This window comes from Panulirus ornatus, chromosome 67 (assembly GCF_036320965.1).
Source record: "Panulirus ornatus isolate Po-2019 chromosome 67, ASM3632096v1, whole genome shotgun sequence".
In the NCBI taxonomy this organism is placed as follows: Eukaryota; Metazoa; Arthropoda; class Malacostraca; order Decapoda; family Palinuridae; genus Panulirus; species Panulirus ornatus.
The window spans coordinates 469704-497232 of record NC_092290.1 but is presented as its reverse complement, the minus strand read 5'-3'; the positions used below and the strand labels follow the sequence as shown (position 1 = coordinate 497232).

The 27529-nt window shown below is 41.9% G+C and overlaps 2 protein-coding genes across 22 annotated transcripts in view; one reads left to right on the top strand and one right to left on the bottom strand.

Moving 5' to 3' along the window:
* LOC139747051 (uncharacterized) overlaps positions 1-27529 on the top strand; it is a 1040326-nt gene that overhangs the window by 887089 nt on the left and 125708 nt on the right. The window lies entirely within an intron of this gene.
* The window catches only part of LOC139747055 (uncharacterized), a 236301-nt gene that overhangs the window by 122500 nt on the left and 86272 nt on the right, over positions 1-27529 (bottom strand). Inside the window, exon 6 of one of the 3 annotated variants that reach the window (XM_071658838.1) lies at positions 17021-17390. The exons of 1 other annotated variant lie outside the window; for it this stretch is intronic. The gene's annotated coding sequence lies outside the window, so the exon portion shown is untranslated. Of the gene's footprint in view, positions 1-17020; positions 17391-21875; positions 26708-27529 lie in introns of those variants that run through there. One more of the 3 variants, XM_071658841.1, reaches the window with a different exon arrangement.

Below are 27529 nucleotides of genomic sequence, written 5' to 3'. Positions count from 1 at the left end.
TCTATCATCAAACACATCAACAAACCTTCAAAATACTAACTCCATCTCCTTCACACTTCACCACTACTTGTTATTACCTCCCCATTAGCCCCCTTCACCGATGTTCCCATTTGTTCTCTTGTCTTACGCACTTTATTTACCTCCTTCCAAAACATATTTTCATCCTCCCTAAAATTTACAATACTCTCTCACCCCAACTTTCATTTGCTCTCTTTTTCAACTCTTACACCTTTCTCTTGACCTCTTGCCTCATTCTTTTATACATCTCTCCATCATTTGCACTATTTCCCTGCAAAGATCACCAAATGCCCATAAACGCACATATACATCATACTTGCTGCATTCATCCATTCCCGTCGCCTACCGACCACACATGAAACAGCATCCCCCTCTCCCAGTGTGTGCGTGAGGTAACACTAGGGAAAGACAAAAAAAAAGGCCACAATCATTCACACTCAGTCTCTAGCTGTCATGTGTAATGCAACGAAACCATGGCTAACTTTCCACATCCAGGCCCCACAAAACTTTCCATGGTTTACCCCAGATGCTTCACGTGCCCTGGTTCAATCCATTGACAGCACGTCGACCCCAGTATACCAGACTGTTCCAATTCACTTTATTCCTTGCACGCCTTTCACCCTCCTGTATGTTCAGGCCCCGATCGCTCAGATTTCTTTTTCCCTCCATTCTTCCACCTCCAATTTGGTCTCCTGCTTCTCCTTCTTCCCTCCATCTCTGACATCTATATCCTCTCTGTCAATCTTTCCTCACTCATTCTCTCCATGTGTCCAAACCATTCCAACACATCCTCTTCTGCTCTCTCAACCACACTCTTTTTATTACCATACATCTCTTATACCCTTTCATTACTTACTCGGTCAAACCACCTCACACTAGGGAAAGACAAAAAAAAAAGGCCACAATCATTCACACTCGGTCTCTAGCTGTCATGTGTAATACAATGGAACCATGGCTATCTTTCCACATCCAGGCCCCACAAAACTTTCCATGGTTTACCCCAGATGCTTCACGTGCCCTGGTTCAATCCATTGACAGCACGTCGACCCCAGTATACCCGATTGTTCCGATTCACTCTATTCCTTGCACGCCTTTCACCCTCCTGTATGTTCAGGCCCCGATCGCTCAGATTTCTTTTTCACTCCATTCTTCCACCTCCTATTTGGTCTCCTGCTTCTCCTTCTTCCCTCCATCTCTGACATCTATATCCTCTTTGTCAATCTTTCCTCACTCATTCTCTCCATGTGTCCAAACCATTTCAACACATCCTCTTCTGCTCTCTCAACCACACTCTTTTTATTACCATACATCTCTTATACCCTTTCATTACTAACTCAGTCAAACCACCTCACACCACATATTGTCCTCAAACATCTCATTTCCAACACATCCACCCTCCTCTGCACAACCCTATCTGTAACCCATGCCTTGCAACAATATAACATTGTAGGAACCACTATTCCTTCAAACATACCCATTGTTGCTCTCCGAGATAACTTTCTAGCCTTCCACACATTCTTCAATGCTCCCAGCACCTTCGCTCACTCTCCAACCCCGTGACTCACTTCCGATTCCATGGTTTTTTCCGTTGCTAATTCCACTCCCAGATATCTAAAACACTTCACTTCCTCCAGCTTCATTCAAACTTACCTCCCAATTAACTTATCCCTCAACCCTACTGAACCTAGTAACCTAGCTCTTATTCACATTTACCCTCAACTTTCTTCTTTCACACATCTTACCAAACTCAGTCATCAACTTCTGCAGTTTCTCTCCAAATCAGCCACGGGCATTGCATCATCAGTGAACAACTAACTCACTTCCCAAGCCCTCTCATCCACAACAGACTGCATACTTGCCCCTCTCCCCGAAACTCTTGCAATCACTTCCCCAACCATAAACAAATTAAAAAACCATGGAGACATCACCCATCCCTGCCAGAAAGCGACATTCGCTGGGAACCAATCACTTTTGTCCTTTCCTACTCGTTCGCATGCCTTATATCCTTGGTAAAAACTCTTCACTTATACTTAATCGCTCTTTCCCGCATTAGCAAGGTAGTGCCAGGAAACAGATGAAGAATGGCTCATCTACTCATATACACACACACACACACACACACACACACACATATATATATATATATATATATATATATATATATTTTTTTTTTTTTTTTTTTTTTTTTTATACTTTGTCGCTGTCTCCCGCGTTTGCGAGGTAGCGCAAGGAAACAGACGAAAGAAATGGCCCAACCCCCCCCCCCCCATACACATGTACATACACACGTCCACACACGCAAATATACATACCTACACAGCTTTCCATGGTTTACCCCAGACGCTTCACATGCCTTGCTTCAATCCACTGACAGCACGTCAACCCCTGTATACCACATGACTCCACTTTCACTCTATTCTTGCCCTCCTTTCACCCTCCTGCATGTTCAAGCCCTGATCAAACAAAATCTTTTTCACTCCATCTTTCCACCTCCAATTTGGTCTCCCACTTCTCCTCGTTCCCTCCACCTCCGACACATATATCCTCTTGGTCAATCTTTCCTTACTCATTCTCTCCATGTGCCCAAACCATTTCAAAACACCCTCTTCTGCTCTCTCAACCACGCTCTTTTTATTTCCATACATCTCTCTTACCCTTACGTTACTTACTCGATCAAACCACCTCACAACACATATTGTCCTCAAACATCTCATTTCCAGCACATCCATCCTCCTGCGCAAAACTCTATCCATAGCCCACGCCTCGCAACCATACAACATTGTTGGAACCACTATTCCTTCAAACATACCCATTTTTGCTTTCCGAGATAATGTTCTCGACTTCCACACATTCTTCAAGGCTCCCAGAATTTTCGCCCCCTCCCTAACCCTATGATCGACTTCCGCTTCCATGGTTCCATCCACTGCCAGATCCACTCCCAGATATCTAAAACACTTTACTTCCTCCAGTTTTTCTCCATTCAAACTTACCTCCCAATTGACTTGACCCTCAACCCTACTGTACCTAATAACCTTGCTCTTATTCACATTTACTCTTAACTTTCTTCTTTCACACACTTTACCAAACTCAGTCACCAGCTTCTGCAGTTTCTCACATGAATCAGCCACCAGCACTGTATCATCAGCGAACAACAACTGACTCACTTCCCAAGCTCTCTCATCCACAACAGACTTCATCCTTGCCCCTCTTTCCAAAACTCTTGCATTCACCTCCCTAACAACCCCATCCATAAACAAATTAAACAACCATGGAGACATCACACACCCCTGCCGCAAACCTACATTCACTGCGAACCAGTCACTTTCCTCTCTTCCTACACGTACACATGCCTTACATCCTCGATAAAAACTTTTCACTGCTTCTAACAACTTGCCTCCCACACCATATATTCTTAATACCTTCCACAGAGCATCTCTATCAACTCTATCATATGCCTTCTCCAGATCTATAAATGCTACATACAAATCCATTTGCTTTTCTAAGTATTTCTCACATACATTCTTCAAAGTAAACACCTGATCCACACATCCTCTACCACTTCTGAAACCACACTGCTCTTCCGCAATCTGATGCTCTGTACATGCCTTCACCCTCTCAATCAATACCCTCCCATATAATTTACCAGGAATACTCAACAAACTTATACCTCTGTAATATATAGGGGAGAAAGAATACTTCCCACGTATTCCCTGCGTGTCGTAGAAGGCGACTAAAAGGGGAGGGAGCGGGAGGCTGGAAATCCTCCCCTCTCACTTTTTTTTTTAATTTTCCAAAAGAGGGAACAGAGAAGGGGCCCAGGTGAGGATATTCCCTCAAGGGCCCAGTCCTCTGTTCTCAACGCTACCTCGCTAATGCGGGAAATGGCGAATAGTATGAAAGAAAGAAAAGGTATATATATATATATATATATATATATATATATATATATATATATATATATATATGCGGTGCGAGGTGGTCTGATCGAGCAAGCAACGCAAGGGTAAGAGAGATGTGTGGAAATAAAAAGAGCGTGGTCGAGAGAGCAGAAGAGGGTGTTTTGAAAATGTCTGGGCACATGCAGAGAATGAGTGAGGAAAGACTGACCAAGAGGACACATGTGTCGGAGATGGAGGGAACGAAGAGAAGTGGGAGACCAAATTGGAGGTGGAAAGATGGAGTGAAAAAGACTTTGAGTGATCAGGGCCCGAACATGCAGGAGGGTGAAAGGCGAGCAAAGAACAGAGTGAACTGGATCGATGTGGCATACCGGGGTCGCACCACATGTTGTCCTCGAGCATCTCATTTCCGGCACATCCGCCCTCCTATGCACAGCTCTGTCCATGGCCCGCGACTCGCAACCGTACAATATATATATATATATATATATATATATATATATATATATATATATATATATTATCCCTGGGGATAGGGGATTAAGAATACATCCCACGTATTCCCTGCATGTTGTAGAAGGCGACTAAAAGGGGAGGGAGTGGGGGGCTGGAAATCCTCCCCTCTCTCTTTTTTTTTTTTAATTTTCCAAAAGAAGGAACAGAGGGGGCCAGGTGAGGATATTCCAAAAAAGGCCCAGTCTTCTGTTCTTAACGCTACCTCGCTATCGCGGGAAATGGCGAATAGTATGAAAAAATATATATATATATATATTTTTTTTTTTTTTTTTTTTTTTTTATACTTTGTCGCTGTCTCCCGCGTTTGTGAGGTAGCGCAAGGAAACAGACGAAAGAAATGGCCCAACCCCCCCCCCCCCCATACACATGTACATACACACGTCCACACACGCAAATATACATACCTACACAGCTTTCCATGGTTTACCCCAGACGCTTCACATGCCTTGCTTCAATCCACTGACAGCACGTCAACCCCTGTATACCACATGACTCCAATTCACTCTATTTCTTGCCCTCCTTTCACCCTCCTGCATGTTCAGGCCCCGATCACACAAAATCTTTTTCACTCCATCTTTCCACCTCCAATTTTTTTTTTTTTTTTTTTTTGCTTTGTCGCTGTCTCCCGCATTTGTGAGGTAGCACAAGGAAACAGACAAAAGAAATGGCCCAACCCACCCCCATACACATGTATATACATACGTCCACACACGCAAATATACATACCTACACAGCTTTCCATGGTTTACCCCAGACGCTTCACATGCCCTGATTCAATCCACTGACAGCACGTCAACCACGGTATACCACATCGATCCAATTCACTCTATTCCTTGCCCTCCTTTCACCCTCCTGCATGTTCAGGCCCTGATCACACAAAATCTTTTTCATTCCATCTTTCCACCTCCAATTTGGTCTCCCACTTCTCCTCGTTCCCTCCACCTCCGACACATATATCCTCTTGGTCAATCTTTCCTCACTCATTCTCTCCATGTGCCCAAACCATTTCAAAGCACCCTCTTCTGCTCTCTCAACCACGCTCTTTTTATTTCCACACATCTCTCTTACCCTTACGTTACTTACTCGATCAAACCACCTCACACCACACATTGTCCTCAAACATCTCATTTCCAGCACATCCATCCTCCTGCGCACAACTCTATCCATAGCCCACGCCTCGCAACCATACAACATTGTTGGAACCACTATTCCTTCAAACATACCCATTTTTGCTTTCCGAGATAATGTTCTCGACTTCCAAACATTCTTCAAGGCTCCCAGAATTTTCACCCCCTCCCCCACCCTATGATCCACTTCCGCTTCCATGGTTCCATCCGCTGCCAGATCCACTCCCAGATATCTAAAACACTGTACTTCCTCCAGTTTTTCTCCATTCAAACTTACCTCCCAATTGACTTGACCCTCAACCCTACTGTACCTAATAACCTTGCTCTTATTCACATTTACTCTTAACTTTCTTCTTTCACACACTTTACCAAACTCAGTCACCAGCTTCTGCAGTTTCTCACATGAATCAGCCACTTGCGCTGAAAACTACTAATTGACGTTTGTGTAAATAAATTATACATTTCCCTTTTCCATAGCCAGAGGTTGAACCATAATGTGACATTCATTTTTTTAATTTCATTTCAAGATAGAAGTTTCAGTTTTCTAAATTATTTCTTACATTTTTCATATGTATATATATATGTGTGTGTATATGTGTGTATGTGTGTATATATGTGTATATGTGTGTGTATGTATATATATATATATATATATATTATCCCTGGGGATGGGGTGAAAGAATACTTCCTACGCATTCCTCACGTGTCGTAGAAGGCGACTAGAGGAGACAGGAGCAGGGGGCCAGATGAGATGTTTGACGACAATGTGTGGTGTGAGGTGGTTTGATCGAGTAAGTAACGTAAGGGTAAGAGAGATGTATGGAAATAAAAAGAGCGTGGTTGAGAGAGCAGAAGAGGGTGTTTTGAAATGGTTTGGGCACATGGAGAGAATGAGTGAGGAAAGATTGACCAAGAGGATATATGTGTCGGAGGTGGAGGGAACGAGGAGAAGTGGGAGACCAAATTGGAGGTGGAAAGATGGAGTGAAAAAGATTTTGTGTGATCGGGGCCTGAACATGCAGTAGGGTGAAAGGAGGGCAAGGAACAGAGTGAATTGGATCGATGTGGTATACCGGGGTTGACGTGCTGTCAGTGGATTGAATCAGGGCATGTGAAGTGTCTGGGGTAAACCATGGAAAGCTGTGTAGGTATGTATATTTGCGTGGGTGGACGTGTATGTATATATATGTATATATATATATATATATTGCCATTGTACAAAGGCAAAGGGGATAAGAGTGAGTGCTCAAATTTCAGAGGTATAAGTTTGATGAGTACTCCTGGTAAATTATATGGGAGGGTATTGATTGAGAGGGTGAAGGCATGTACAGAGCATCAGATTGGGGAAGAGCAGTGTGGTTTCAGAAGTGGTAGAGGATGTGTGGATCAGGTGTTTGCTTTGAAGAATGTATGTGAGAAATACTTAGAAAAGCAAATGGATTTGTATTTAGCATTTATGGATCTGGAGAAGGCATATGATAGAGTTTATAGAGATGCTCTGTGGAAGGTATTAAGAATATATGGTGTGGGAGGAAAGTTGTTAGAAGCAGTGAAAAGTTTTTATCGAGGATGTAAGGCATGTGTACGTGTAGGAAGAGAGGAAAGTGATTGGTTCTCAGTGAATGTAGGTTTGCGGCAGGGGTGTGTGATGTCTCCATGGTTGTTTAATTTGTTTATGGATGGGGTTGTTAGGGAGGTGAATGCAAGAGTTTTGGAAAGAGGGGCAAGTATGAAGTCTGTTGTGGATGAGAGAGCTTGGGAAGTGAGTCAGTTGTTGTTTGCTGATGATACAGCGCTGGTGGCTGATTCATGTGAGAAACTGCAGAAGCTGGTGACTGAGTTTGGTAAAGTGTGTGAAAGAAGAAAGTTAAGAGTAAATGTGAATAAGAGCAAGGTTATTAGGTACAGTAGGGTTGAGGGTCAAGTCAATTGGGAGGTAAGTTTGAATGGAGAAAAACTGGAGGAAGTACAGTGTTTTAGATATCTGGGAGTGGATCTGGCAGCGGATGGAACCATGGAAGCAGAAGTGGATCATAGGGTGGGGGAGGGGGCAAAAATCCTGGGAGCCTTGAAGAATGTGTGGAAGTCAAGACCATTATCTCGGAAAGCAAAAATGGGTATGTTTGAAGGAATAGTGGTTCCAACAATGTTGTATGGTTGCGAGGCGTGGGCTATGGATAGAGTTTTGCGCAGGAGGGTGGATGTGCTGGAAATGAGATGTTTGACGACAATGTGTGGTGTGAGGTGGTTTGATCGAGTAAGTAACGTAAGGGTAAGAGAGATGTATGGAAATAAAAAGAGCGTGGTTGAGAGAGCAGAAGAGGGTGTTTTGAAATGGTTTGGGCACATGGAGAGAATGAGTGAGGAAAGATTGACCAAGAGGATATATGTGTCGGAGGTGGAGGGAACGAGGAGAAGTGGGAGACCAAATTGGAGGTGGAAAGATGGAGTGAAAAAGATTTTGTGTGATCGGGGCCTGAACATGCAGGAGGGTGAAAGGAGGGCAAGGAATAGAGTGAATTGGAGCGATGTGGTATACCGGGGTTGACGTGCTGTCAGTGGATTGAATCAAGGCATGTGAAGCGTCTGGGGTAAACCATGGAAAGCTGTGTAGGTATGTATATTTGCGTGTGTGGACGTATGTATATACATGTGTATGGGGGTGGGTTGGGCCATTTCTTTTGTCTGTTTCCTTGCGCTACCTCGCAAACGCGGGGGACAGCGACAAAGCAAAAAAAAAAAAAAAAAAAAAAATATATGTGAAATACTTAGAAAAGCAAATGGATTTGTATGTAGCATTTATGGATCTGGAGAAGGCATATGATAGAGTTGATAGGGATGCTCTGTGGAAGGTATTAAGAATATATGGTGTGGGAGGCAAGTTGTTAGAAGCAGTGAAAAGTTTTTATCGAGGATGTAAGGCATGTGTACGTGTAGGAAGAGAGGAAAGTGATTGGTTCTCAGTGAATGTAGGTTTGCGGCAGGGGTGTGTGATGTCTCCATGGTTGTTTAATTTGTTTATGGATGGGGTTGTTAGGGAGGTGAATGCAAGAGTTTTGGAAAGAGGGGCAAGTATGAAGTCTGTTGTGGATGAGAGAGCTTGGGAAGTGAGTCAGTTGTTGTTCGCTGATGATACAGCGCTGATGGCAGATTCATGTAAGAAACTGCAGAAGCTGGTGACTGAGTTTGGTAAAGTGTGTGAAAGAAGAAAGTTAAGAGTAAATGTGAATAAGAGCAAGGTTATTAGGTACAGTAGGGTTGAGGGTCAAGTCAATTGGGAGGTAAGTTTGAATGGAGAAAAGCTGGAGGAAGTGAAGTGTTTTAGATATCTGGGAGTGGATCTGGCAGCGGATGGAACCATGGAAGCGGAAGTGAATCATAGGGTGGGGGAGGGGGTGAAAATTCTGGGAGCCTTGAGGAATGTTTGGAAGTCGAGAACATTATCTCGGAAAGCAAAAATGGGTATGTTTGAAGGAATAGTGGTTCCAACAATGTTGTATGGTTGCGAGGCGTGGGCTATGGATAGAGTTGTGTGCAGGAGGGTGGATGTGCTGGAAATGAGATGTTTGAGGACAATATGTGGTGTGAGGTGGTTTGATCGAGTAAGTAATGTAAGGGTGAGAGAGATGTGTGGAGATAAAAAGAGTGTGGTTGAGAGAGCAGAAGAGGGTGTTTTGAAATGGTTCGGTCACATGGAGAGAATGAGTGGGGAAAGATTGACCAAGAGGATATATGTGTCAGAGGTGGAGGGAACGAAGAGAAGTGGGAGACCAAATTGGAGGTGGAAGGATGGAGTGAAAAAGATTTTGAGTGATCGGGGCCTGAACATGCAGGAGGGTGAAAGGAGGGCAAGGAATAGAGTGAATTGGATCGATGTGGTATACCGGGGTTGACGTGCTGTCAGTGGATTGAAGCAGGGCATGTGAAGCGTCTGGGGTAAACCATGGAAAGCTGTGTAGGTATGTATATTTGCGTGTGTGTACGTATGTATTATACATGTGTATGGGGGTGGGTTGGGCCATTTCTTTCGTCTGTTTCCTTGCGCTACCTCGCAAACGCGGGAGAAAGTGACAAAGCAAAAAAAAAAATATATATATATATATATATATATATATATATATATATATATATATATATATATATATATATATATATATATAAACACCCATACACACATATTTCTTTCTTTTTTTTGCTTTGTCACTGTCTCCCGCGTTTGCGAGGTAGCGCAAGGGAGCAGACTAAAGAAATGGCCCAACCCACCCCCATACACATGTATATACATACGTCCACACACGCAAATATACATACCTACACAGCTTTCCATGGTCTACCCCAGACGCTTCACATGCCCTGATTCAATCCACTGACAGCACGTCAACCCCGGTATACCACATCGATCCAATTCACTCTATTCCTTGCCCTCCTTTCACCCTCCTGCACGTTACTTACTTGATCAAACCACCTCATACCACACACTGTCCTCAAACATCTCATTTCCAGCACATCCATCCTCCTGCGCACAACTCTATCCATGGCCCACGCCTCGCAACCATACAACATTGTTGGAACCACTATTCCTTCAAACATACCCATTTTTGCTTTCCGAGATAATGTTCTCGACTTCCAAACATTCTTCAAGGCTCCCAGAATTTTCACCCACTCCCCCACCCTATGATCCACTTCCGCTTCCATGGTTCCATCCGCTGCCAGATCCACTCCCAGATATCTAAAACACTTTACTTCCTCCAGTTTTTCTCCATTCAAACTTACCTCCCAATTGACTTGACCCTCAACCCTACTGTACCTAATAACCTTGCTCTTATTCACATTTACTCTTAACTTTCTTCTTTCACACACTTTACCAAACTCAGTCACCAGCTTCTGCAGTTTCTCACATGAATCAGCCACCAGTTGTTGTTCGCTGACGATACACACATATATACATACATATACATATCAACATGTACATACATATACACAGACATATACATATATACACATTTACATATTCATACCTGCCTGCCTTTATCCACTCCTGTCGCTACCCTGCCACACAGGAAACAGCATCGCTACCTGCCGCTTCAGCGGGACAGAGCCAGGAAAACAGACAAAAAGGCCACGTTCGTTCACACTCAGTCTCTGGGGATAGGGAAGAATACTTCTCACATATGCCCTGCATGTCATAGATGGTGACTAAAGGGGGCGGGAGCAGGGGGGATGGAAACCGCCTCCCCCCTTCCTTGTATTTAAATTTCTAAAAAGGGAAACAGAAGAAGGAGTCAAGCAGGGAGTGCATTTCCTCCTCAAAGGCTCAGACTGGGGTGTCTGAATGTGTGTGAATGTAACCAAAATGAGAAGAAAGGAGAGATAGGTAGTATGTTTGAGGAAAGAAACCTGGATGTTCTGGCTCTGAGTGAAACGAAGCTCAAGTGTAAAGGAGAGGAGTGGTTTGGGAAACTCTTGGGAGTAAAGTCAGGGGCTGGTGAAAGAACAAGAGTTAAGGAAGGAGTTGCACTTCTCCTGAAGCAGAAGTTGTGGGATTGTGTAATAGGATAGAGTGTAAGAAAGTAAATTCTTGATTGATGTGGGTAAAACTGAAAGTGGATGGAGAGAGACAGGTGATTACTGGTGCATATGCACCAGGTCATAAGAAAGATCATAAGAGGCAAGTGCTTTGGGAGCAGTTGAGTGTGTTAGCAGCTTTCACGCACGAGACCAGGTTATCCTGTTGGGTGATCTAAATGTAAAGGTGAGTAATATGGCAGTTGAGGGTATAACTGGTGTACATGGGGTGTTCAGAGTTGAAAATGGAAATGGTGAAGAGCTTGTGGATTTGTGAGCTGAAAAAGACTGGTGATGGAGAATACCTGATTTAAAAAGAGAGATATACATAAGTATATGTATGTGAGTAAGAGAGATAGTCAAAGGGCATTACTGAATTACGTGTTAATTGATAGGGCACGCAAAAGAGAGACTTTTGGATGTTAATGTTCTGAGAGGGGCAGCTGGAGGATGTCTGATTACTATCTTGTGGAGGTGAGGGTGAAGATTTGTTGAGGTTTTCAAAAAAGAAGAGAGAATGCTGGTGGGAAGAGAGTGGTGAAAGGAAGTGAGCCTGGAAAGGAGACTTGTGTGAGGAAGTACTAGGAGACATTGAGTGCAGAATGGCAAAAGGTGAAATCAAATGATGTGAGGGGAGTGGGTGAGGAATGGGATGATTTAGGGAAGCAGTGATGGCTTGTGGAAAAGATGCATGTGGCATGAGAAAGGTGGGAGGTGGGCAGATTAGAAAGGGTAGTGAGTGGTGGGATGAAGAAGTAAAGTTGTTTGTGAAAGAGAAAAGAGGTATTTGGACAATACTTACAAGGAAGGAGTGCTGATGACTGGGAGATGTATAAAGAAAATATATACATATACATTGTTCCAATTCACTCTATTCCTTGCAGGCCTCTCACCCTCCTCTATGTTCATGCCCCAATAGCTCAAAATCTTTTTCACTCCATCCTTCCACCTCCAATTTGGTCTCTGACTTCTCCTTGTTCCCTTCATCTCTGATGCATATATCCTCTTTGACAATCTTTCTTCACTTATTCTCTCCATATGCCCAAACCATTTCAACACACCTTCTGCTCTCTCAACTACACTCATTTTATTTCCAAACATCACTCTTAACCTTTCATTACTTACTCAATCAAACCACCTCACACCACATATTGTCCTCAAATAAATATATTTATATACATTTTTTTTGGGGGGGGGAGGGGATAGGGGAGAAAGAATACTTCCCAAGTATTCCCTGCGTGTCGTAGAAGGCGACTAAAAGGGGAGGGAGCGGGTGGCTGGAAATCCTCCCCTCTTTTTTTTTTTTTCTTTTTTTTTCAATTTTCCAAAAGAAGGAACAGAGAAGGGGGCCAGGTGAGGATATTCCTTCAAAGGCCCAGTCCTCTGTTCTTAACGCTACCTTGCTAATGCGGGGAATGGCAAATAGTATGAAAATTATATCATTTTTTTATCATATTTTGTCACTGTCTCCCGCGTTAGCAAGGTAGCACAAGGAAACAGATGAAAGAATAGCCCAACCCACCCACATGCACACGTATATACATAAACACCAACACACGCACATATACATACCTACACATTTCAATGTATACATACATACATATACAGAGGCATACACATATATACAGGTGCAAGAGGTGAAACAGAGGGCAAATGAGAGTTGGGGTGAGAGAGTATAATTGAATTTTAGGGAGATTAAAAAGATGTTTTGGAAGGAGGTATATAAAGTGCGTAAGACAAGGGAACAAATGGGAACATCAGTGAAGGGGGCTAATGGGGAGGTGGTAACAAGTAGTGGTGATGTGAGAACGAGATGGATCGAGTATTTTGAAGCTTTGTTGAATGTGATTGATGATAGAGTGGCAGGTATAGGGTTTTTTGGTTGAGGTGGTGTGCGAAGTGAGAGGGTAAGGGAAAATGATTTGGTAAACAGAGAAGAGGTAGTAAAAGCTTTGCGGAAGATGAAATCCGGCAAGGCAGCAGGTTTGGATAATATTGCAGTGGAATTTATTAAAAAAGGGGTTGACTGTATTGTTGACTGGTCGGTAAAGTTATTTAATGTATGTATGACTCATAGTGAGGTGCCTGAGGATTGGTGAAATGCTTGCATAGTGCCATTGTACAAAGGCAAAGGGGATAAAGGTGAGCGCTCAAATTACAGAGGTATAAGTTTGTTGAGTATTCCTGGGAAATTATATGGGAGGGTATTGATTGAGAGGGTGAAGGCATGTACAGAGCATCAGATTGGGGAAGAGCAGTGTGGTTTCAGAAGTGGTAAAGGATGTGTGGATCAGGTGTTTGCTTTGAAAAATGTATGTGAGAGATACTTAGAAAAGCAAATGGATTTGTCTGTAGCATTTATGGATCTGGAGAAGGCATATGATAAGAGTTGATAGAGATGCTCTGTGGAAGGTATTAAGAATATATGGTGTGGGAGGTAAGTTGTTAGAAGCAGTGAAAAGTTTTTTTTCGAGGATGTAAGGCATGTGTACGTGTAGGAAGAGAGGAAAGTGACTGGTTCTCAGTGAATGTTGGTTTGCAGCAGGGATGTGTGATGTCTACATGGTTGTTTAATTTGTTTATGGATGGGGTTGTTAGGGAGGTGAATGCAAGAGTTTTGGAAAGAGGGGCAAGTATGCAGTCTGTTGTGGATGCGAGAGCTTGGGAAGAGAGTCAGTTGTTGTTCACTGATGATACAGCGCTGGTGGCTGATTTGCGTTAGAAATTGCAGAAGCTGGTAACTGAGTTTGGTAAAGTGTGCGAAAGAAAAAGCTGAGAGCAAATGTGAATAAGAGCAAGGTTATTAGGTACAGTAGGGTTGAGGGACAAGTTAATTGGGAGGTAAGTTTGAATGGAGAAAAACTGGAGAAAGTGGAGTGTTCTAGATATCTGGCAGTGGATTTGGCAGCATATGGAACCATGGAAGTGGAAGTGAATCATAGGGTGGGGGAGGGGGCGAAAGTTCTGGGAGCGTTGAAAAATGTGTGGAAGTCGAAAACATTATCCTGGAAAGGAAATATGGGTATGTTTGAAGGAATAGTGGTTCCAACAATGTTATATGGTTGCAAGGCATGGGCTATAGATAGAGTTGTGCAGAGGAGGGTGGATGTGTTGAAAATGAGATGTTTGAGGACAATATGTGGTGTGAGGTGGTTTGATCAAGTAAGTAATGAAAGGGTAAGAGATGTGTGGTAATAAAAAGAGTGTGGTTGAGAGAGCAGAAGAGGGTGTTTTGAAATGGTTTGGTCACAGGGAGAGAATATGTGAGGAAAGATTGACAAAGAGAATATATGTGTCAGAAGTGGAGGGAACGAGAAGTGGGAGACCAAATTGGAGGTGGAGAGATGGAATGAAAAAGATTCTGAGTGATCACAGCCTGAACATGCAGGAGGGTGAAAGGCATGCAAGGAAAAGAGTGAATTGGAAATATGTGGTGTACCGGGGTCGACGTGCTGTCACTGGATTGAACCAGGGTATGTGAAGCATCTGGGGTAAACCATGGAAAGTTTTGTGGGGCCTAGATGTGGAAAGGGAGGTGTGGTTTCAGGTGCATTATACATGACAGCTAGGGACTGAGTGTGAACGAATGTGGCCTGTGTTGTCTTTTCCTAGCGCTACCTCATGCACATGTGGGGGGAGGGGGCTGTCATTTCATGTGTGGCGGGGTGGTGACGGGAATGAATGAGGGCAAACACTATGAATTACGTACATGTGTATATATGTATATGTCTGAGTGTGTATATGTGTATACGTTGAGATGTACAGGTTTGTATATGTGCATGTGTGGACGTGTATGTGCATACATATGTATGTGGGTGGGTTGGGCCATTCTTTCGTCTGTTTCACTGCGCTACCTCGCTAACGCGGGATACAGTGACAAAGTATAATAATAATAATAATAATAATAATTTTTTTTTTTTTGCTTTGTCGCTGTCTCCTGCATTTGCGAGGTAGCGCAAGGAAACAGATGAAAGAAATGGCCCAACCCACCCAGATACACATGTATATACATATGTCCACACGCAAATATACATACCTACACAGCTTTCCATGGTTTACCCCAGACGCTCCACATGCCCTCATTCAATCCACTGACAGCACGTCAACCCCGGTATACCACATCGATCCAATTCACTCTATTCCTTGCCCTCCTTTCACCCTCCTGCATGTTCAGGCCCCGATCACACAAAATCTTTTTCACTCCATCTTTCCACCTCCAATTTGGTCTCCCACTTCTCCTCGTTCCCTCCACCTCCGACACATATATCCTCTTGGTCAATCTTTCCTCACTCATTCTCTCCATGTGACCAAACCATTTCAAAACACCCTCTTCTGCTCTCTCAACCACGCTCTTTTTATTTCCACACATCTCTCTTACCCTTACATTACTTACTCGATCAAACCACCTCACACCACACATTGTCCTCAAACATCTCATTTCCAGCACATCCATCCTCCTGCGCACAACTCTATCCATAGCCCACGCCTCGCAACCATACAACATCGTTGGAACCACTATTCCTTCAAACATACCCATTTTTGCTTTCCAAGATAATGTTCTCGACTTCCACACATTCTTCAAGGCTCCCAGGATTTTCGCCCCCTCCCCCACCCTATGATCCACTTCCGCTTCCATGGTTCCATCCGCTGCCAGATCCACTCCCAGATATCTAAAACACTTTAATGATAATAATAATAATAATAATAATAATAATAATAATAATAATAATAATAATAATAATTTTTATCATTATCATTATTTTGCTTTGTTGTTGTCTCCCGTGTTAGCAAGGTAGCACAAGGAAACAGATGAAAGAATGGACCAACCCATCCACACACACATGTATATACATATACGACCATGCGCACATACACATACCTATACATCTCAACGTATACATATATATACATACACAGACACATACATATATACACATGTACATAATTCATAGTCTGCCTTTATTCATTCCCATCGCCACCCCGCCACACTGAGTGTTTCCTTGCGCTACCTCGCTGATGCGGGAGACAGTGACAAAGTATAATAAAAGGATATAATATATACATATAGTGTTAATGGGATGGCCTTGATTAGGGCCTCAGCTGCCTGTGCAGTCTCAACAAAAATAAAAAAAAGGAACCAACAAAGCTAAGGTGAGTCATAGGGTGATTGATAAGGCAATAAAGGTTCTGAGAGCATTCAAGAATGTGTGGAAAGAGAGGTCACTATCTAGGAGCTAGGAGGGCAAAAGAAGGGTATGTTTGAAGGTAAAGGAGTCCCAGTGATGTTGTATGGATGTAAGGCATGGGCTAGAGAAGAAAATATATGGAAGATGGTGAAATGTGCTAGAAATTAAATGTCTGGGGACCATATGTGGTGTATGGAGCAATGATTGATTAAGCAGTGATAGGGTTGAAGAGAGGTGTGGAAAATTAGAAAAGTATGGTTGACATAGCTGAAAAGGGTGTGCTGAGATGATTTTGGACATATGGAGAGAATGAGTAAGGAGAGGCTGACAAAAAAGATATATGTGCCAGAAGTAGGGGGAAAAGGAGAAGTGGGGAGCCAAATTGGAGAATGAAGGAGTGAAAAAGATCTTGAGAGCTCAGGGCCTCAATGTGAAGTGATGGTGTACAGGGGGCAACATGCATTATGAAGTAGTCGGAAGAACTGTGGATAAATCTGTGGAGCCTGGTTATGGCTTGGAGGCTTTGCTTACAATACATTAAACATGACAGCTAGATAATGGATGAGTGAATAGGCCTTTTTCATCTGTTCCTAGTACTATCTCACTGATGTGATCAAGTATGAAAGAAGAAAAGATGTATAAAATTCATTTTCAAGACATATCAGGAAGAATGCCAACTTTTTACAATGGGATAATCAAAGGAAAATGCTGTTAATTTACTCTTTAGTGCATAGGCATTATTTTATTTCAAGGTTTCTAGCTCATAATTAAGATGACCAAGAAAGTCTCCTTTACATTCTCAATGTCTTTATATAGATAAACAAAAATACATTTCTTAGGAAATTCCATTTACATAAAATTCCAGCTGAATAACATTCATATTCTTTCAGCAAAAAAATACATATCAATCTAGAGCTAAATATGATCTGGCTTTTTAGCCAAATCCACTGGCTCATATCCCTGTTTCATCTGTTCCTTGAAGATAAGATAATCTCGTTTTCGGTCAAAATGCTTCACCCATGCTCCAGGACAGGTTTCAATGAACATTTTTCTTAGTTCTTCACAACTTTCTTCAGTTCCTGATAAAATTGAGAAAAACAATAAATCCATCAGGAAATCAAACAAAAAAAAAAAGGGAGTGGAAATGGAGACAGCAGGAGATACAAAGAGGAAAAAAAGAATGAGTTCCAGAGAGCATGAAAGGTCTGAGTTCCAGAGAGAGCATGAAAGAAAGTACTAAGATAGCCAGAGAAAAGAAAATGTAAATGAAAGAGAAAAGTAAAAAACAGGAGAAATGAAAGTACGATGGAAAGTAGGCTATGACAGGGAGAAATGAAAAGAGCAATAATGAAAAATGTGTAAGAAAAGGAAATCAAAGACAAGAGACATGACAGTGTGAGATAAAAAAAACAGATAAATAAAAGGGAAGTGAGGTTGAGAAGTAAAGGGAGAAAGGAGGGAGAAAGAAGGGAGACAGTGAGACATAAGAAATGAAAAAGGAAGGGGCATGGTATGTGAGAAAAAGGATAAAACTGGAGGGGAAAAAAAAGGGTAAAAAAAGGTCCATAGAGAGATAGTAAACAGAAATGGAAATGAGCTGATAATGAAAAGATTAAAGTTAGGAAGGAAGGAAATAAGGGCACAAAAAGGAGAGAGAATGAGGCAGTAAAAAATATAGAGGAAAGTAAAAGATGGAGGATGGAAGAAATACAAAAGGAAAAAAGAGCTACTGAGATAGATAAGAGAGGAGAGAGGAAAAAAGAATACTTAAGAGTAAAACAGTCTCGGAGAGTTGGATTGATTGATTTTCTGAAATTTGTAAAGCATTAGAACCTAACGGTTATTCAGTGCTATGTATCTTCAAAAAGATATCTAAAAACTTAAAACTACTAACATAGAAATATCTATTTTGGCTTCCTTTAAAAGGGATCGAAAAATTTAAATTTAGATACATATTTTGACATGCCGTAAGATAATTCATCAGTCTATGTAGAGCGAGATTACTATCTATAAAATTTACAATACTTTTACTCTTTCCATTGCTCTTACATAATTCCTATACGTTTGGAATTCCATTAGTAAATGTTCCGTGGTACTGCCACAATTGCAGGTGTCACATGTTGGGATAGGTCTCTTCATCAAGGGTTACTGTAGACAGTAGGTACCCATGTGAACACATATGAACGCGTGTTCATATGCACTATATTTGTGTTCGCATATCCTCCATGTGTGATGGTAAGTTCTGTACAATTGCCAACTAGTGGTACCATGAGCCTGATGAGATTTGAATGGTCTAGACCCTGTTGCTCAAGGATGAGAAGAAGAGTATTCAATTACTAGTAATCAAATGGTCATTTCCTTATTAGAGGCAATCATAGCCAAAGAGTTAGCATTCCCAGCTACCAGGCAAAAGGTTCGGGTTTGAATTCTTGCTGATGGAGAGTGTTATGTGTTATATGAAAAGTGTGCATTCACATGTACTATAGTTGTGATCATATATCCACCACGTGTGACAGTAATTTCTTTAAAATTGCTGACTACTGGTAATGTGAACTTGATGAGATCTCACTGGTTTACACCGCATTGCTCAGGAATGCGAGATAAAAGTTATTCTATTACTAGTTATCGAATACTTGTTCCCCTATTAGTAGTGATCACAGCCGAACGATAAGCATTCCCAGCTACCACACAAAAGGTCTGGGTTCGAATCCTTGCTGTTGGAGGACATTATGTGTTCTATGAAAAGTGCAGGTTCAAATGCACTATATTTGTGTGTGTGTGTGTGTGTGTGTGTGTGTGTGTTCATTATCATTCATCTATTATATTCATTTTAATTAGTCGCTGTCTCCCGCGTTAGCAATGTAGCACAAGGACACAAACAAAAGAATAGCCCAAACCACCTACATACACATGCATATACATAAACACCCACACACGAGTAGGAAGAGAGGAAAGTGATTGGTTCCCAGTGAATGTCATTTCCAGCAGGGATGCGTAATGTCTCCATGGTTGTTTGATTTGTTTATGGATGGGGTTGTTAGGGAGATGAATGGAAGAGTTTTGGAGAGAGCAGCAATATACAGTCTGTTCTGGATGAGAGGGCTTGGGAAGTGAGTCAGTTGTTGTTCACTGATGATACAGCGCTGGTGGCAGATTCGGGTGAGAAACTGCAGAAGTTGGTGACTGAGTCTGGTAAAACATGTGAAAAAAGAAAGCTGAGAGTTAATGAGAATAAGAGCAAGGTTATTAGATTCAGTAGGGATGAAGAACAAGTAAATTGGGAGGTAAGTTTGGATGGAGAAAAACTAGAGGAAGTGAAGTGTTTTACATATCTGGGAGTGGATCTAGCAGCAGATGGAACCATGGAAGAAGAAGTGAGCCACAGGGTGGAGGGGGGGCGAAGGTTCTGGGAGTGTTGAAGAATGTGTGGAAGACGAAAATGTTATCTCAGAAAGCAAAAATTGGTATGTTTGAAGGAATAGTGGTTCCAACAATGTCATATGGTTGCGAGGCATGGGCTATGGATAGGGTTGTGCGGAGGAGGGTGGATGTGTTGGAAATGAGATATTTGAGGACAATATGTGGTGTGAGGTGGTTTGATTAAGTAAGTAATGAAGGGGAAAGAGAGATGTGTGGTAATAAAAAGAGTGTGGTTGAGAAAGCAGAAGAGGGTGTATTAAAATGGTTTGGTCACATGGAAAGAATGAGAGAGGAGAGATTGACAAAGAGGATATATGTGCCAGAAGTGGAGGGAATGAGGAGAATTGGGAGACCAAATTGGAGGAAGAAGGATGGAGTGAAAAAGACTGAGTGGTAAGGGCCTGAACATACAGAAGGGTGAAAGGCATGCAAGAAATAGCGAATTGGAATGATGTGGTATACCGGGGTCGAGATGCTGTCAATGGATTGAATCAGGGCATGTGAAGAGTCTGAGGTAAACCATGAAAGTTCTGTGGGGCCTGAATGTGGAAAGGGAGCTGTGGTTTTGGTGCATTACACATGACAGCTAGAGACTGAGCATGAACGAATGTGGCCTTTCTTGTCTTTTTCTACCTTGCGCATGCACAAGGGAAGGGGAGTGCAGTTTCATGTGTGGCGGAGTGGTGACAGGAATGGATGAAGGCAGCAAGTATGAATATGTACATGTGTATATATGTATATGTCTGTGTACATGTGTTTATATGTATATGTCTGTGTACATGTGTATATATGTATATGTCTGTGTACTTATCCCTGGGGATAGGGGTGAAAGAATACTTCCCACGCATTCCTCAAGTATCGTAGAAGGCCACTAAAGGGGACGGGAGCGGGTGGCTAGAAACCCTCCCCTCCTTGTATTTTAACATTCTAAAAGGGAAATCAGAAGAAGGAGTCACGCGGGGAGTGCCCATCCTCCTCGAAGGCTCAGATTGGGGTGTCTAAATGTGTGTAAGGCAGGTGTATGAGTAAGAAGAAAGGAAAATGATTGATTCCCAGTGAATGTTGTTTCCAGCAGGGGTACATGATGTCTCAATCGTTGTTTAATTTGTTTATGGATGGGGTTGTTAGGGAGGTGAATGCAAGAATTTCGGAGAGAGGGGCAAGTATGAAGTCTGTTTTGGATGAGAGGGCTTGGGAAGTGAGTCAGTTGTTGTTCACCGATGATAAAGCACTGATGGCTGATTTGAGTGAGAAACTGTAGAAGTTGGTGACTGAATTTCTTAAAGTATATGAAAGAAAGCTGAGAGTAAATGTGAGTAAGAGCAAGGTTATTAGGTTCAGTAGGGTTGAGGGACAAGTAAATTGGGAGGTAAGTTTGAATGGAGAAAAACTGGAGGAAGTGAAGTGTTTTAGATATCTGGGAGTGGATTTGGCAGCAGATGGAACCATGGAAAAGGAGGTGAGTCACAAGTTGGGGGAGGAGACGAAGTTTCTGGGAGCGTTGAAGAATGCATGGAAGCCGAGAGTTATCTCAGAGAGTAAAAATGGGTATGTTTGAAGGAACAGTGATTCCAAGAATGTTACATGGTTGTGAGGAATTTGCCATAGATAGGGTTGTGCGGAGGAGGGTGGATGTGTTGGAAATGAGATGTTCGAGGATAATATGTGGTGTGAGGTGGTTTGATCAAGTAAGTAATGAAAAGGCAAGAGAGATGAGTGGTAATATTAAGAGTGTAGTTGAGAGAGCAGAAGAGGGTGTACTGGAATGGTATGGTCACATGGAGAGTGTGAGTGAGGAAAGATTGACAAAGAGGGGATATGTGTCAGAGGTGTGGTGGGGTATATGTGTGTGGCGGGGTGGCGACGGGAATGAATAAAGCCAGCAAGTATGAATATGAAGTATTTTTTTTTTTTTTTTCCAAAAGAAGGAACAGAGAAGGGGGCGAGGTGAGGATATGCCCTCAAAGGCCCAGTCCTCTGTTCTTAACGCTATCTCGCTATGCGGGAAATGGCGAATAGTTTGAAAAAAAAAATATATATATACATATATATATATATATATATATATATATATATATATATATATATATATATATATATATATATTGGATTACGTGTTAATTGACAAGCGCACGAAAGAGAGACTTTTGGATGTTAATGTGCTGAGAGTTGCAACTGGAGGGATGTCTGATCATTATCTTGTGGAGGATAAGGTGAAGATTTGTATGGGTTTTCAGAAAAGAAGAGTGAATGTTGGGGTGAAGAGAGTGGTGAGAGTAAGTGAGCTTGGGAAGGAGACTTGTGTGAGGAAGTACCAGGAGAGACTGAGTACAGAATGGAAAAAGGTGAGAACAATGGAAGTAAGGGGAGTGGGGGAGGAATGGGATGTATTTAGGGAATCAGTGATGGATTGCGCAAAAGATGCTTGTGGCATGAGAAGAGTGGGAGGTGGGTTGATTAGAAAGGGTACTGAGTGGTGGGATGAAGAAGTAAGATTATTAGTGAAAGAGAAGAGAGAGGCATTTGGACAATTTTTGCAGGGAAAAAATGCAATTGAGTGGGAGATGTATAAAAGAAAGAGACAGGAGGTCAAGAGAAAGGTGCAAGAGGTGAAAAAGAGGGCAAATGAGAGTTGGGGTGAGAGAGTATCATTAAATTCTAGGGAGAATAAAAAGATGTTCTGGAAGGAGGTAAATAAAGTGCGTAAGACAAGGGAGCAAATAGGAACTTCAGTGAAGGGCGCAAATGGGGAGGTGATAACAAGTAGTGGTGATGTGAGAAGGAGATGGAGTGAGTATTTTGAAGGTTTGTTGAATGTGTTTGATGATAAGAGTGGCAGATATAGGGTGTTTTGGTCGAGGTGGTGTGCAAAGTGAGAGGGTTAGGGAAAATGATTTGGTAAACAGAGAAGAGGTAGTAAAAGCTTTGCGGAAGATGAAAGCCGGCAAGGCAGCAGGTTTGGATGGTATTGCAGTGAATTTATTAAAAAAGGGGGTGACTGTATTATTGACTGGTTGGTAAGGTTATTCAATGTATGTATGACTCATGGTGAGGTGCCTGAGGATTGGCGGAATGCGTGCATAGTGCCACTGTACAAAGGCAAAGGGGATAAGAGTGAGTGCTCAAATTACAGAGGTATAAGTTTGTTGAGTATTCCTGGTAAATTATATGGGAGGGTATTGATTGAAAGGGTGAACGCATGTACAGAGCATCAGATTGGGGAAGAGCAGTGTGGTTTCAGAAGTGGTAGAGGATGTGTGGATCAGGTGTTTGCTTTGAAGAATGTATGTGAGAAATACTTAGAAAAGCAAATGGATTTGTATGTAGCATTTATGGATCTGGAGAGGGCATATGATAGAGTTGATAGAGATGCTCTGTGGAAGGTATTAAGAATATATGGTGTGGGAGGCAAGTTGTTAGAAGCAGTGAAAAGTTTTTATCAAGAATGTAAGGCATATGTATGTGTAGGAAGAGAGGAAAGTGATTGGTTCTCAGAGAATGCAGGTTTGCAGCAGGGGTGTGTGATGTCTCCATGGTTGTTTAATTTGTTTATGAATGGGGTTATTAGGAAGGTGAATGCAAGAGTTTTGGAAAGAGGGGCAAGTATGCAGTCTGTTGGGGATGAGAGAGCTTGGGAAGTGAGTCAGTTGTTGTTCGCTGATGATACAGCGCTGGTGGCTGATTCATGTGAGAAACTGCAGAAGCTGGTGACTGAGTTTGGTAAAGTGTGTGAAAGAAGAAAGTTAAGAGTAAATGTGAATAAGAGCAAGGTTATTAGGTACAGTAGGGTTGAGGGTCAAGTCAATTGGGAGGTAAGTTTGAATGGAGAAAAACTGGAGGAAGTAAAGTGTTTTAGATATCTGGGAGTGGATCTGGCAGCAGATGGAACCATGGAAGCAGAAGTGAATCATAGGGTGGGGGAGGGGGCGAAAATTCTGGGAGCCTTGAAGAATGTTTGGAAGTCGAGAACATTATCTCCGAAAGCAAAAATGGGTATGTTTGAAGGAATAGTGGTTCCAACAATGTTGTATGGCTGCGAAGCGTGGGCTATGGATAGAGTTGTGTGCAGGAGGGTGGATGTGCTGGAAATGAGATGTATGAGGACAATATGTGGTGAGAGGTGGTTTGATCGAGTAAGTAATGTAAGGGTAAGAGAGATGTGTGGAAATAAAAAGAGTGTGGTTGAGAGTGCAGAAGAGGGTGTTTTGAAATGATTTGGTCACATGGAGAGAATGAGTGAGGAAAGATTGATCAAGAGGATATATGTGTCAGAGGTGGAGGAAACGAGAAGTGGAAGACCAAATTGGAGGTGGAAAGATGGAGTGAAAAAGATTTTGAGTGATCGGGGCCTCAGCATGCAGGAGGGTGAAAGGCGTGCAAGGAATAGAGTGAATTGGAACGATGTGGTATACCGGGGTCGACGTGCTGTCAATGGATTGAACCAGGGAATGTGAAGTGTCTGGGGTAAACCATGGTAAGTTCTGTGGGGCCTGGATGTGGAAAGGGAGCTGTGGTTTCGGTGCATTATTACATGACAGCTAGAGACTGAGTGTGAACGAATGGGGCCCTTGTTGTCTTTTCCCTGCACTACCTCGCACACATGAGGGGGGAGGGGGTTGTTATTCCAATTGTGGCGAGGTGGCAATGGGAATAAATAAAGGCAGACAGTATGAATTATGTACATGTGTATATATGTATATGTCTGTGTGTATATATATATGTGTACATAAAGATGTATAGGTATGTATATTTGCGTGTGTAGACGTGTATGTATATACATGTGTATGTGGGTGGGCTGGGCCATTCTTTCCTCTGTTTCCTTGCGCTACCTCGCTAATGCAGGAGACAGTGACAAAGCAAAATAAATAAATAAATAAATGAGCATACATAGGTAGGTATTCTGTATATGCTAAACTTAAACTTGTTTCCTTGCCTATGGATCATTCAATCTAAAAATGGTAACATACCATTATTTTCATTTTCTACAGTAAATTTGATGGAAGGTACTAAATTGTTAAGTAAGGGCAGAAATATTTGCAAATTTTCATTTGTTGGCCAAACACAAAGAACATCATCTACATACCTAAACCAAATTGCATTAGAAGGTAAGATATCCTTTAGTAATTTTGTTTCAAAAAATTCCATATAAAGATTACTTAGTACTGGTGAAAGAGGGTTACCAATTGCCATACCAAAGTCTGTTTTCACTGAACTGATAAAATTGTGTATAAAAGACTGTGTATTTCAATTCAACGAAGATTATCATGTTCCTGCCATCCATACATTTTTCAACGCTCCCAGAACTTTCATCCCCTCTCCCACCCTGTGACTCACTTCTGCTTCCATGGTTCCATACACTGCCAAATCCACTCTCAGATATCTAAAACACTTCACTTCATCCAGTTTTTCTCCATTCAGACTTACCTCCCAAATGACTTGTCCCTCAACCCTACTGTACCTAATAACCTTCCTCTTATTCACATTTACTCTCAGCTCTCTTCTTTCACACACTTTAACAGACTCAGTCACCAGCTTCTGCAGTTTCTCACCTGAATCAGCCACCAGTGCTTTATCATCAGCAAACAACAACTGACTCACTTCCCAAGCTCTCTCATCCACAACTGACTGCATACTTGCCCCTCTTTCCAAAACTCTTGCATTCACCTCCCTAACAACCCCATCCATAAACAAATTAAACAACCATGGAGACATCACGCACCCCTGCCACAAACCAACATTCACTGAGAACCAATCACTTTCCTGTCTTCCTACACGTACACGTCTCACATCCTCGATAAAAACTTTTCAATGCTTCTAACAACTTACCTCCCACACCATATATTCTTAATACCTTCCACAGAGCATCTCTATCAACTCTATCATATGCCTTCTCCATATCCATAAATGCTACATACAAATCCATTTGCTTTTCTAAGTATTTCTCACATACATTCTTCAACGCAAACACCTAATCCACACATCCTCTGCCACTTCTGAAACCACACTGCTCTTCCCCAATCTGATGCTCTGTACATACCTTCACCCTCTCAATCGATACCCTCCCATATAATTTCCCAGGAATATTCAACAAACTTATACCTCTGTAATTTGGGTACTCACTCTTATCCCCTTTGCATTTGTATAATGACACTATTCAAGCATTTCGCCAGTCCTCAGGCACCTCACCATGAGTCATACATACATTAAATAACCTTACCAACCACTCAACAATACAGTCAACCCCTTTTTTAATAAATTCCACTGCAATACCATCCAAGCCTGCTGCCTTGCTGGCTTTCATCTTCCGCAAAGCTTTTACCTCCTATTCCCTGTTTTCCAAATCATTCTCCCTAACCCTCTCACTTTGCATACCACCTTGACCAAAACACCCTATATCTGCCACTCTATCATCAAACACATTCAACAAACCTTCAAAATATTCACTCCATCTCCTCACATCACCACTACTTGTTATCACCTCCCCATTTGCCCCCTTAACTAATGTTCCCGTTTGTTCCCTTGTCTTACGCACTTTATTTACCTCCTTCCAGAACATCTTTTTATTCTCCCTTGAATTTAATGATACTCTCTCACCCCAACTCTCATTTGCCCTCTTTTTCACCTCTTGCACCTTTATCTTGACCTCCTGCCTCTTTCTTTTATACATCTCCCAGTCATTTGCATTATTTCCCTGGAAAATTCGTCCAAATGCCTCTCTCTTCTCTTTCACTAATAATTTTACCTCTTCATCCCACCACTCACTACCCATTCTAATCTGCCCACCTCCCACTCTTCTCATGCCACAAGCATCTTCTGCACAAGCCATCACTGCTTCCCTAAATACATCCCATTCCTGGACTCAAACTACAATAGGTTATGCAATAAGTGCAAAGTCACCTTTGACACAGTTGTAACATTGTGAGTTCAGTCTTGTTAAAGGTCTTCTCACTTCAAAGGAGTTTACATTTCCCTGCAACTGGAAGTAACATAAGGACTCTTTCACAGAAACTGGTCATGGGTAATTATAAACAATTTAATAAACATATAAATCAACATTAAAAATAAGTCATACGTCCAAATGTCAACAGGGTTCCAGAGGTTGACAACAATTGGGCATGACAGCAGTTCAAGCCAACTTAAGTCTTCAGTGTTGCACATACTCAGGATTGTCCCTATGGGATGATATAAGCAGGCATTTTCACTCAAGTTTCAACACAGTACAGACTTCATACCCAATGAAGTCCATCCTGGGTTCCATGAAAAGCTCCTAGCCATCCATTGGTATATCTTCTTGTAGTTTTTAAGCAGCCTTTATCTGTCTGTAGGAATTCATGTTCTATCTCCTCACATATGGAGAACACCAGGTCTTCCTACACTAGCTGTCCACAAATCACCAGGTATTGAAATATACCTTTGTGTGTGAAACATCCCATAGGTATTCTCTAGAATACATTAGTTTTTCCTTACTCTAAGACTTTATATTACAAACTTTACCATTTTCTTTACAACTGAAGGCTTTCTAGGTGAGTAGACAATGATCATAACCCACACTAATACATACACTATAATTCAAATTACACACTGGTTACATGCCCTTTAACCCTTATACTAATCTCTCATAAATACTAAATAAAAGATTTACCCCAACACTCGCTCACAATTATTAGAGTCAAGCAGGTAAGCAAAAAATTCTGAACAATCAGGCTGGTGTTGTAAACATTTACACTTGTACACATTTACATGCAACCTGCACGCTATGAATGTCATGACAGCAAAAAGATAAAAGGAACCATGAACA